The sequence below is a fragment of the Aedes albopictus genome, chromosome 1 (assembly GCF_035046485.1).
Source record: "Aedes albopictus strain Foshan chromosome 1, AalbF5, whole genome shotgun sequence".
In the NCBI taxonomy this organism is placed as follows: domain Eukaryota; kingdom Metazoa; phylum Arthropoda; class Insecta; order Diptera; family Culicidae; genus Aedes; species Aedes albopictus.
Genome location: NC_085136.1, coordinates 10737045 through 10749525, shown reverse-complemented (window position 1 = coordinate 10749525; position 12481 = coordinate 10737045).

Genomic DNA, 12481 nt, shown 5'->3' with positions numbered 1-12481 from the left:
CCACGCCTTCTTGTACCAACCGGATGGTTAGCAAACACCAACTTCGTAGGGTTGTTGTCCGGCATCTTTGTAACATGCCTTGCTCACCGTATCCGTTCAGCTTCAGCCACTTTCAGAATGTTGGGTTCACCGTTCACCTCGAAATTATCTCCGTCCAAAGCGCCGTGTGTGACCCTTAAGCGAACCACTGTATGAGGCAAGTAGTTCAACCAGGTAATTAATTCTGATAGTTTCCCCAGAAGGCCGTTTGTTTAACATATCTTGGTCTTCAGGACCTTTGTTTGGATTATATAATCCTCAGCACTACATGGAACCGCCAAACTACCCAAAATTGAGTTCTTTTGACGCAATCCCATAGTTCCGCCCAATAAGCCAAATTTGAGTAAATCGATTAAACTCACACAAGGTAAATTGCCTTTACCTCCAGCAAAAAAATATACTTAAGAGTAGGTAAATTCAACCCAAGACCCCCCCTCATTCAACCCAAATTTGAGTATACCTACATTAACTCAAAATTGGCTTATTGGGCTCAAGGACCCCCATTGGGTAGACGCATCTCTGTTTGTTTTTGACAACATCGGTGGGGGAAAGAGGGAAAACAACCTAATTTTGGGTAACTAGTTTATTCGATATACTCAGCTTTGAGTAAAATCGACCCAAAAATTAGGTAGTTTGATTTCTCCGTGTAGCGTGCGCAGGGATCTTGCTTAGGAGGGTCAGGGCTGTTCAGACTAGAGATGGGTAACTCACTCGCGAATCGACTCAAAGAATCAATTCGCGAAACCGAGTGAGTGAGCCATGACTCTTTTCAAAATAGTTACGATTCGCTGGCGTTCATAACGATTGCGGAGAGAGTTTGTATGACTGCGCACCTAATGATGATTCGACGCAGAACATCGCAATATTTGACAATTAATATTGTTTTCATACTTCTATTTGTGTCCGGCTCGCACCAGTGATTCGATTCTTCGGAGGAATTAACGAAAACCTGCGAATCCTGCATTTCATTACGTTAAGCTCAGACGTTTGTGCAGATCGTCAACATCCGTACCATGAAAGTGAATTTTCTCGAAATTTGTACGAAAAAGAATCGGCTCACATCGAACATTTTTTGTTTTTGGAAATGAGTTACGGAATCGATCAAAAGAGTCGACTCTTTTTTGAGAGTGATTCACTCTCAAAATTTAATCAGCTTACCCATCTCTAGTTCAGACCTTAAACATGTCAAAAACTCAAAGCTCCCATATGTTCATTACAATCCTTGGTGCAAAACTAGAGTCCTGTCAAATTTTCAGCCATTTCGGTGGTGATTTAATGGTGGCCCAAAAGCAAAATAGGTTTATATGGGAATTACTATGGAAATTTTTCAAAAAAGGTTCTCCACACTGTAGAGCATCAATACATGGAAGCTGTCATAGGGTCAAAGCCGAATTGAATTCTTCAGACCTCAATGATGAATGTTGCCGAAGACCGCAACTCGTTTTGACTCACGAGACAGAAGTTATTAATCAATTATCGCCCATGCATGCTAGAACAGAAAACCACAGCTCGATCGACACGCTTGACACGCAATCATAGTATGCGTGTTACCTTCTTGCACACCTTGCAGGACATCGTATATGAAGATGAGCATGCGAGTGAGAATTTGTTTATTAACTTTTAACCGCATTGTCGAAATAAGTTCCGGTCTTCGGCAACATTCATAACTGAGATCTGAAGAATTCAATTCGGCTTTGATCCTATGACTTCATCCATGTGTTAACTTTCTCACGGAGCTTTTCCGGGAACTTCTTCAGGATTTTCTATAATAATTCCTCCAGGTATTCCTATTTCTCAAAAAAAAAAAATAAAATGTTCCCGGAACTCTTCCAGGTATTCCTCTAGGAATTCCTCGAGAAATTGTTCCAGCGATGCCTTCATAGATTTCGCCAGGAGTTTCTTCAGAAATTTCTCCAGGAATTTCTTCAGGAATTCCACTAGAGATTCATCAATGAATTTCCTCAGATATTCCTCAAAAATCCCTCCAGAAATTCCTCCAGGAATTCTTTCAGAAATTCTTCGAAGAGTTCCTTTAATCATTCCTCCAGGCAGCTACAAATATTGTTCCAGAAGTTTCTCAAATAATTCCTCCAGAAATCCTTCCAAGTACAGTGACTCGGCAAAAATGACCACAGTTTATGGATCACTCATTTGATCAACATGGTGATTCATAAATAGTGTACAAAATTAAGGTGATTCATCGGTGTGGAGTCACTGTATGCCCGCAAATTTTTTTTTGAATTTCTCCAGAAAAACCTCTTGGAAAATCAAGAGGGATTCTTCTGGGGATTTCTCCTGATATTCCTACAGGAATTCCTCCATGGACTTATCCTGGGGATCCTCCAAAGATTTCTCCAGGGATTAATTCTAGGCTGCAAAACAGTGAGTCAATAAGGTGAGCGTTCCTCTAGGAATTCATCCAGGGATTCATCCAGAAAGTGTTCTAGGAATTCTTCAGGGATTTCTCCTGAAATTTCTGCAGGGATTCATACTGGAATTCTTTCACGGATTCCTTCAGGATTTTTTTCCTATAATTACAGCAGGGATTTCTTCAGGAATTTTCCAAAGCTTTCTCCAGGATTTCCAAGGATCCCTTTGGGAATACCTCCAGGGGTTCCGCAAAGTATTCCTTCTGAAAATCCTCCAGGAATTCCTTCTGGAATGCCTCCACGGGTTGTTCCGAAAATTCCTCCAAAAATTTCTCCAGAAATTCGTCTTGGAATTTCTTCAGAGATTCGTGTTGGAATTTCTCCACGGACTCCTCCAGAAATTCTTCCAATGATTCTTTCAAGAATGCCTCTAAAGATTCCTCCAAAAATTCTTCAAGGAATTCTTGCACGGATTCTTCCTAGCATTCTTTCAGAAATGTCTCCACTGATTCCTCCAGAAATTCCTTCAGGATTGCATCCTGAAATTCTCGCAGGGATTTTGCTAGGGATTCCTCCAGAAATTCCTGCAGGGACTCCACGGTTTTCTTCAGGAATTCCTCCAGGGATTTTTCCAGGAATTTCCCAACAGGTGTACTCACTCAAATTCAGGGCGTGACGGAAAAAGTTTTAAGCTTTGTTTCCCTGAAACTGAACCCAACTCAACAAAACTATTTGGAGGGTAGAAGATAAAGTCGAGATTTGGGTAGAGGCTTAGGATAGTGGTAGGATAGAAGGTTCGGATAGAGGGCAGAGAACAGTGATCCAAAAAGTACCGTCAAAAACTGTAGTTTGCATGATAACCGTATATGACCTTGACTATCATGCAACAAAAACATTCACGCATGACCAGATGAAACATTCATACAGTCACCTATGACATTTTTTTTAATCACGACAAAAAATGAAGTGGAATGGTAAATTGAGTGAATTAATGAAATCCCAAGTGGTTCCGAAAACTGCGAACGGGACATGCGTATAACTTGGGACCGGAAATGTGAAGAAGCGGAGACAAAGTGTTTATACGCATTTTGAAATGAATTGTAACACCCTAAGCTAACCAACATATGTTCAACAAGAGAATCTCTCTCTGATAATCTTTGCCCTATCACCCCGAGTACAGCAGTTGTAGGTACACAGGAGAAACTGTATAGCAATAATAGTTAGTTATCTACAGAGCGACCGTGCGCGCGTACCTATCGTTCACCGCGACCGTGTTTGAAGAACGAATAAATTACGGTTGTATCGTACCAGTTTTTATTAGTACACAATAAAGTGTTTTTAATTCCTTAATCGCGGGTCGAGTTCAGTGCCGTATCCGAAATCCGGTTCCAGTGTGATCCCGTGAGAACACAAAGATTTTCGGATTGTGCGTTCCGAGGGTCATAACCCCTCAGAGGACAGTGTAACAAAAGTCAGTGGCACCCAACTGAATAGTTTCGGCCCACGTCTAATGAATCAAAAAGACTTATGCCATATGTTCGAAGTTAATGTTGGAACCCGATATTCTAGGCCATTTTGAAAATAAAGATGGCGCTTGGAGTTTCGGAAACAATATAGAAGCACTACTGGAGGTTTCCGAAATCATCAAAAACGCCTCTGTAACGACTCTGGAACCCACCGAAAATCATCTGAAGCTTCTTGAAAAACATACTTTCGAAATGCTCCAAAGCCCCCGAAAACGCCTGGAACCCCATGTAACGTAACTTAGACATTCCGAAATCCCCGAATACGCTAAAATGCTCTGACGCTTCATGGAATGCCTTTAAAATCTCCCTTAACCCCCTAAAACCCCACGTAACGCACCTTAGACCTTCCGAAACTCCCGAAAAAGCCTATGTAACGCCCCCGTAACGTGTCTGAAACCCGCTGAAAATGCTCTGAAGCTTCTTGGAAAGCTGCACGGAATATGCACGGAACATGTCGTCCAGTAAGACACTGTTGCTGGAGTGGAGTCCACCTGGACTGTCGAGAGAAGTTCGACTGAACTCCGGAGAGGAGTTCGCCTGAATTCTGGAGTGCGGAGCCCTTCTGGACTTCGGAGAGAGTCTGCCTAGACTCCGAAGATGAATTTGCCTGAACTCCGACGAGGAGTCCACCTGAACTCTGGAGAGGAATCCGCCTGGACTCCGGCGAGGAGTCCACGTGAACTCTGGAGAGGAGTCCGCCTGGACTCCGAAGCGGAGTTCGCTTGATTCCACAGAGGAGTTTGTCTAGTCTCCAAGGAGGCGTTCGCCTGGACTCCGGGAGAGCAGTCCTTCTGGACTCTGGAAAGGCTACCGTCTGGACTCCGGGGAGGATTCCGCCCGGGCTCCACAGAGAATTCGATCTGGATTCTGAGGAGGAGTTCGCCTGGACTCCAGAAAGGAGTCCGCCTGAAAACCGTGAAAGAGTCTGCCTGAGCTCTGGAAAGGAGTCTGCCTGGGCTCTGGAGAGAAGTCTGCCTGCACTCCGGAGAGGAGCTCGCCTGGACTCCGAGGAAGTGTTTATATAGCTTCCAGAGAGCAGTTCGCCTAGACTCCGATGAGCAGTCTTCTTGGACTCCGGAGAGGCTACCGTCTGGACTACGGAGGGGAGTTTGTCTGGGCTGCAGAGAAAAATCGGTTTGGATTCTGGGGAAGAGTTCGCCCGGACTTCGGTCAGGAGTTCACATGGACTCCGCTGAGTTGTCAGCCTGAATTCCGTAGTGAAGTCCATCTGGAGAGGCTACCGTCTGGACTCCGGGAAGGAGTCCACCTGGACTCCACAGTGAAGACATTCTGCATACTGGGGAAAAGTTCGCTTGTACTCCGTTGAGGACTCTGATGAAGTGAGAGGTCAATCAGGATTCCGGCGTGAAATTCATCTGCGAATCCGTACTTACGATGGGTAGTGTATAGACTTTGTATCTCTAATTTTACATTTGTGGAATTAGTCGAAAGAAACACTGCAGAGCTATTGTAATACCTATGTTTTTTCTGTAAAAATGCTTACTTCGTATTGAAGTACAGACAAAACGAAACACATTGATTACTAATTATAATCCTATAGTCCGACGTCACCATAAAAAAATCTCTCATCATCAATACCCCCTCAATCGCCACGCAACAATCATGAGGCTAACAATAGTCCTACTACTCACATCAATCCCAGCGCTACTCGGTGTGTCCAATTTCTTTTTCACCCCGTCGTCACCCGAACCTCCCATAGCGGCGCAATCCATCGCCTCCCAAGTAACAATTCCATTGCTGATTGGTTTTGTTTGATTTTTATAAAGGTTTCATTACAGCAATAATTAAAACTCACAGTTTTATGACTGCTTTTATGAAAACCATTGATAAAATGTTTTATGCAATTCAGTATCATAATATCCATTTTATAGGACTCATTTTGGTTTCATAATGGCCAATTTTTCCGAACTGGTTCATTATGCAACTAAAATGAGTTGTATAATGAAAAAATCAAATTTTGTATGGAACTCGTTGCAAAACTCGATTTTTTCAGCATTCTTCGTATTTATCCAACTCGGCAAGCCTCGTTGGATAAATGTACGACTCGTGCTGACAAAATCAACTTTTTGCAACTCTTTACATACATAACTATTAAAGTATACTTGAAGATATTCATAAAGACAGATTTCAAGAGTAAACAAAACTTTCCGATATGCAAACCTTCTGGCAATCATTATTACCACAATAAAACTGTTAAAACTCTCAACAGATGGCGATCCGTTTGATTAGTAATGACATCTGTTGGTGGAAAAGCAGAAACTACGACACTGCTAGGTTTATTACGGGCATCATAAAAGTAAACTTGCTTTCGTTTTATTTTCGCTGATTATGGTCGTCGCCATATTGAAGAATTAGCTTACGTGAATGGAAAATAGTTAATTTTTCTCAAATAAGCAATGAATTGATAGTTTACCACCATTTCCATAACAAGCTCACAAAAGTAAACTCTCTCTGCTGAGTTTTCTTGTGATTCGAGTTAGTTTTACTAAATTCACAAATTAATTTATTTCATTCCAAGATGATAATATTCACTGTTTTCGAAGCGCATTAATTTTATGATCCTTCAACCCCAATATTCACGGTAAATTCGTATGTGCATAAGCCTACCAGCACAATAACTACTTAAATATTACTTCCCGAGCAGAGGAGAATATCAAACTAATAACTATCAAATCACATATTCTGTTTTTATATCTTGTTTTGTTATTATTAACTTATCAAGGCATACCTTTTCTATAACATGTTTTGTTTGACAATCTTATTTTGTTATGATCGAGCTGTTATTATATACCCAAAAATATATTTTAATAATATGTTTTGTTATGGAACAAATTTAGTTATTATTATGTTATTGAGAGTGTACAAATATTTTATAAACAGTAGCACGACAATAACAAGTTTTAAAATTGATTTTGTTGATTTATAAATTGATTGAAATTGATTTTATATAATAACTAGCAAGGATTATTGATAGGTTTGTATATTTATTCATATAGGGTAGACTGTCCCAAAAAAAACGATGTTCGAAAAGTCAAGGTGCTCAACCCTTAAATGAAAGATGTGCATATTTAAAGCATTTTTGTAGAACATTTCGATTTTCTAAAAAATCATTTAGAGGTTCCGCCAGGGCGATTTTTGAAAAATGGCCTTTTTTCATGAAAAGTCTCAAAAAAATAATTTTTTCGTAATATTTTTTCAACTTCTGAATTTTTTGAATATTTTTCTATTTTTCTATGGACCTCTAAGCGTTCTTGAACGGGATAAGTTTTTGAAATATTGTATTTATATTGACGGCAGAACCGTTTTTTTGTTGATAAAAAGACTATTTTTTGAGAATTTTTCATCTAAATTTGAGAAAAAAAAATAGACGCACGATTTTTTATTTTCAATTTTGAAAGTTTTATCTGATAGTACTATATAAATGCGCCATTCCTCTGAAAAAAGATTGAAAATATCTTGTCTAGAAGCTGAGATATTAGGATTTTAGTAAATGGACAATATTTAAATTTTTTGCACAACTTTGTATTTTTGGAATATTGTAAGGTCTTTGTGACACTCCAATGTTCGTATATAAAAAGAAGTAGAAAAACAAATTCCTTGTTGGAGATTCAAGAAGAGTTTTTATCTGAATAACTACAACTATGGCGGATATCGTGGGTAGCAACGCATTTAGTTGAGATCACGTCGTGGAATTCTCGACTACTGCGCCCCTTTTTTCTAAAACAGGAACTACCATTCCACGCACAAAACTTCAGAAAAATCACGATGAAGAATTTTGCGTATAAGAAATACAAAACATTTCTGATCACATGTGTGGGCGTAAGTGCAAAACTGAAAATGTGTAAATCAAAAGACTGCCGTTGTTCGATCACTTTGACGCATTTTAGTTGCCATATCGTGCCTAAGCTTGTGATCAGACACCGTTTGTATTTCATATATGCAAAATTCTGCATATTTGCAATTTCGTGTCAAAACATTAGCTCAATTCATCAAAGAAATAAACGTTTAGGAATCATAAGATCGCGTATTTCCTCAAAAGCCTATTATTTTTTTTATTATTCTCCAAGTTTTTTAAAATCAGTCTTGACTTAACTTAGTTATTTTTTATTAATGTCATCACTATTATGTTATCTCTGCATGGAATGGTTTTTGCTACTTCAGAAAAGGGGTGTAATAGTCGAGAATTCCACAACATAATATCGAAATCAATGCGTTGCTACCCGTCATTGTTGTACGTTATTCAGATAAAAGCTCTGCCAATCACCCCAGAATAAAAGATCCATGTTTAAACTAGCTTGACCATCCAATAAAGAAAACTGTATTTTTAAGCCTAACTTCTCTTTGTATACGTACATTGGAGTGTCACAAAGACTTTACAATATTCCATACATACAAAGTTTTGAAAAAAATTGAAATATTGTCCATTTACTTAAAGCGTAATATCTCAGCTTCTAGACAAGATATTTTAAATCTTTTTTTAGAGAAATGACGCATACAAATAGTACTACCAGGTAAACGTTTCATGTTTGAAAATAAAAAATCGTACATGTATTTTTTTCTTAAATTTAGATGAAAAATTCTCAAAAAATAGTCTTTTTATTAGCACAAAAACGGTTCTGCCGTCAATATAAATACAATATTTCAAAAACTTATCCCCTTCAAGAATGCCTAGAAGTCCATAGAAAAATTAAAACAAATAGAAAAAATTCAGAAATTGAAAAAATATTACGAAAAAATGATTTTTTTGAGACTTTTCATGAAAAAAGGCCATTTTTCAAAAATCGCCCTAGCGGAACCTCTTCTTCAAATATGCATATCTTTCATTTAAGGGTTGAGCACCTTGACTTTTCGAACATCGATTTTTTTGGGACAGTCTAATATAGGGTCTCGCGCTATTTGGGCAGGTGTACCTAATTTGGGCACTTCATCCTGTAACTAAGTCCATTTCAAACCAATTGATTTAAATTTTTGTATGGGGTTAGATACTGTACCTACCTCATCGTGTGCCAATTAGGTGTAAAATTGATTTAGTTATAGCGGCAAGTGCTGTAATTAGGTACACCTGCTCAAATAGTACAAGACCCTATCATTATTACTTACTTCATTATTATTTTGATAGCATAACTAATTTTGCTTTCGGATTGTTATCAATAACTTCAAAATAACAACATTTGTTATTGAAATATTTTCCAAATTCATTGTTATTATGGTGTTATCAAAACTAACAAAACATGTTATTAAATTGATCTTCCAGGAACATTTTTTTGTTATGATTTTTGTTATTTTGCCGCTTATGACAGCCAAGTTTATAACATAATTTGTTATGTTAATCACATGAAAATAACTGATTTTATTACTCAGTTATTTTGCCAAAATAACATATTTTATTATGCTGTTGTTATTCCCTTCTGCTCGGGTTTGAAATGATCGTTTTCTACTTACGAATGATGATCCTCCTGAACTTAACGTGCCATCGAAGAAGCTTCTCTGCATCTTGAGCTGTCATAGTTTTTGTTGAAAAAAAAAAACAACAATCGAGAATGGAAAATTGTTCAACTAGGTTTTAAAACGGGTTTATTGCTACTCTTAATGCGGTTTGCAAAACTTCTCCGAGAGTGGTCCACCTAGCCGGAAGATGCTCTTAAAGAGGTTATCAAGAGGTTTTGACGTATGCTTCAGTTTTATTGCAAGTTTTATAAAATTGGTCATGAAGATCTCTTGTAGAGCCGAACAAAACTTAAAATATTACTTGGGCTGGATACTGCGGCGTCACTTCAGCCATTCGAACGAAGCCATCCTCATCAATCCGGTGTTCAACGGGACGCTCAGCGGTCTACGGCAGGGAAACCTCCTGAGTGATGTGATACATCTGATCGATGCCCGACTGGTCGTGCGGTTCTACTACCCGCGGAAGGACCTGCGGCCCGGTTCATGAACGCGTTCGTCATCGATGTGTACGGGAGCTTCCGGAGGATCTACGCTCTGATGCACTACGAGAAGTTCGACTCGTTCGGGTTTTATCTGGTGGTGGTGGCCGGGGTGGTATACGAGGAGTCGCGGGAACTGGTGTGGAAGATTTTGGAGGACATGTGGGCGTTGGATATTGTGAACGTCAATGTGGTGGTTTGCTCTGGTTCGGGAAATGGTGAAGTGCTGATCTATTCTACGTTTCCGTATACGAGGGATCATTGCGGGCAGGTTGAGCCGGTGTTGTGACTTAACGTATCGGAAGGCTGGAACATGTGGATCTGTATTCGGACAGGATGCGAGACTTCTTCGGATGTGCGTTGATTGGAGGCACACACGAAGCGAAACCGTACACGATCATTCCAAAGTTGAAGAATTCTACGGAGGTTGTGGTAAGCGGGTTTGAAGGAGATATGGTGGACATGTTGGCAGCGAAGTTGAATTTTTCCGTGCGGTACGAGATTCCTGCGGAGGCTTGGGGTTTCGCACGCGAGAGGAGCAACAGTACAGAGTTGATGAAAATGATCCAGGAAGAGGAGTGTAGTAGGCCGTGGTGTAAATAATTATTGTGCTATGTGATAATAAAAAACCTTCAAGCCACATCCACACGTATTTCTGTCAAGCTCCCTACAAGGAGGTCGACTTCAGAGTGGGCTGTATGGCGTTTGCGTATCATCGTCACAAGTATCTGAAGCCAGGGATAACGCACTACACAAGTAAGGTTCTGTTTGCAGTACCATCAGGTCGGCCATATCTATTCGGCTTTCGAGAAGCTTTCCAGACAGTTCAGTGCTAGTATATGGAGCTGGATATTGCTGTACGTACTGACTCAGAAGGTTACGGTAGAAGGTGTGAAAGTTTCGGTTTATTGTCAAATGGTCGATTTTGTGTTTGTTTTTTTTTTGTCATGTCAAGGTTTAAAGAATGTTATTGTTCAAATTTATGTTCTGCCATATAGTTCAGTGATCTTTGGTGTGTCTATGATTTGTTAGATGGTCGATGTGTTCGTTATGTCCATTTTTGTTGATCCTAATTTTAGTACTGTTTTTTTTATCTTTGAAAGTTGTATTTCGTCCACATCTCTAGCACTATTAGCATCGGGCCAAATATATCCAAATTAAAGAAAACCATCCATACACTCAGTCGAAAAATGTAAAAATATCTAATTTCTCATAAATAGTCTACGTTATTCAAAGTCGAAGTAGTCAGTTTTTTTGTCGATTTCGTCTTAATCACACGTTAACTTCGAATCTATAAGCAAGCACTATTAAATGCTGTACTTCCCACTATAAGTTTTTAAGATATTTTGAATTGATATTGCAAGAAAATATTATTAAGCATTAGGTATTCGAAACATATAAGGGTTTACTCACAAACTTATCTGATACAAAAATAATTAAAGAGAAAATTAAATCACGAAAGCACATCAAATGTTGAGACCTATGTATTAGCAAATTCAATACACGAGATACTACTAATTATTTCACATTTGAATTTCCTAGTGTACTTGTTAAAATTAACTATTTGGAAGCCCAGGCAACAGTTCAAAGTCTGCTGACTCAAAAAAGATACCGAGACTCGTCACAAAACACAAATATTTTCATTATGATTCACAACGACTCTCCAAACCCTCCAAGACATTTCAAGAATTACAATTAACATCCTTAACTTTAATACTGTCAAACTCTGTGATCTTGGCCAGGGAGGAAATTGGAGGTTTTTCTAATTAAAATAACAAAAGAATGTGGTTAACAATTTATTTGATGACTCATGAAGCAGCAGGTTGAGGTAGCTAATTTTCTGGCCAAAACATGTCAATACCACTAGCATCGATATTGTGGGGAAAGAAAAGTGGGGTAACTTGGGGATAAAAAAATGTCCTGAAATAGAGCTTGAAAAACATATCATCTTTTGTAGGTCCTCATTAAAGTTTTTTTTTCAAGAATTGCACTTCAGCCTAATTTTTTTGGTGAAATCATGTATATTTTGTTGAAACTTGACTGTTGATAACTGTATTTTAATGAATATTTTAATTGTGAGACAATTTTGGCGTGAACGTCATTTATGTGCAGGCTAATTCAACACCAGACATAATGAAGCCAACAATTTCATGTTGGTTTCTAATATACTATGTTAGTTTTGGGAAACCGTAAAGTCGCGGTTTGGTCGAGGTTAACAAGAACTTTGTTTTTCTTTGGGAAGGACGGAAAGGATTATATAGCCCATATATGGAATAATGCGACTAGAAGTTTTCCGGCTTCATACACGGAAAAAGCGATAATAATTTTAAACTATTGCCAACGTTTCGATCTGTGGGTTAAGATCTTCCTCAGGACTTAAGATGATTGAAATTAAGTCCTGAGGAAGATGACACTGGACTGATCCCATTCTAGAAAAATATATTTTAATTATTCACTCCTGTAGCTAATAGATCTCAATTGCTTCAAACAATGACCCAATATCTCAATAACTTATGATTTTCTTTCAAAATAAAAAAGTATCCTCTGAGCCCGTCTACCATTATCATACTGCCCCTCTTGGCATGTCTGTCCCATGTCG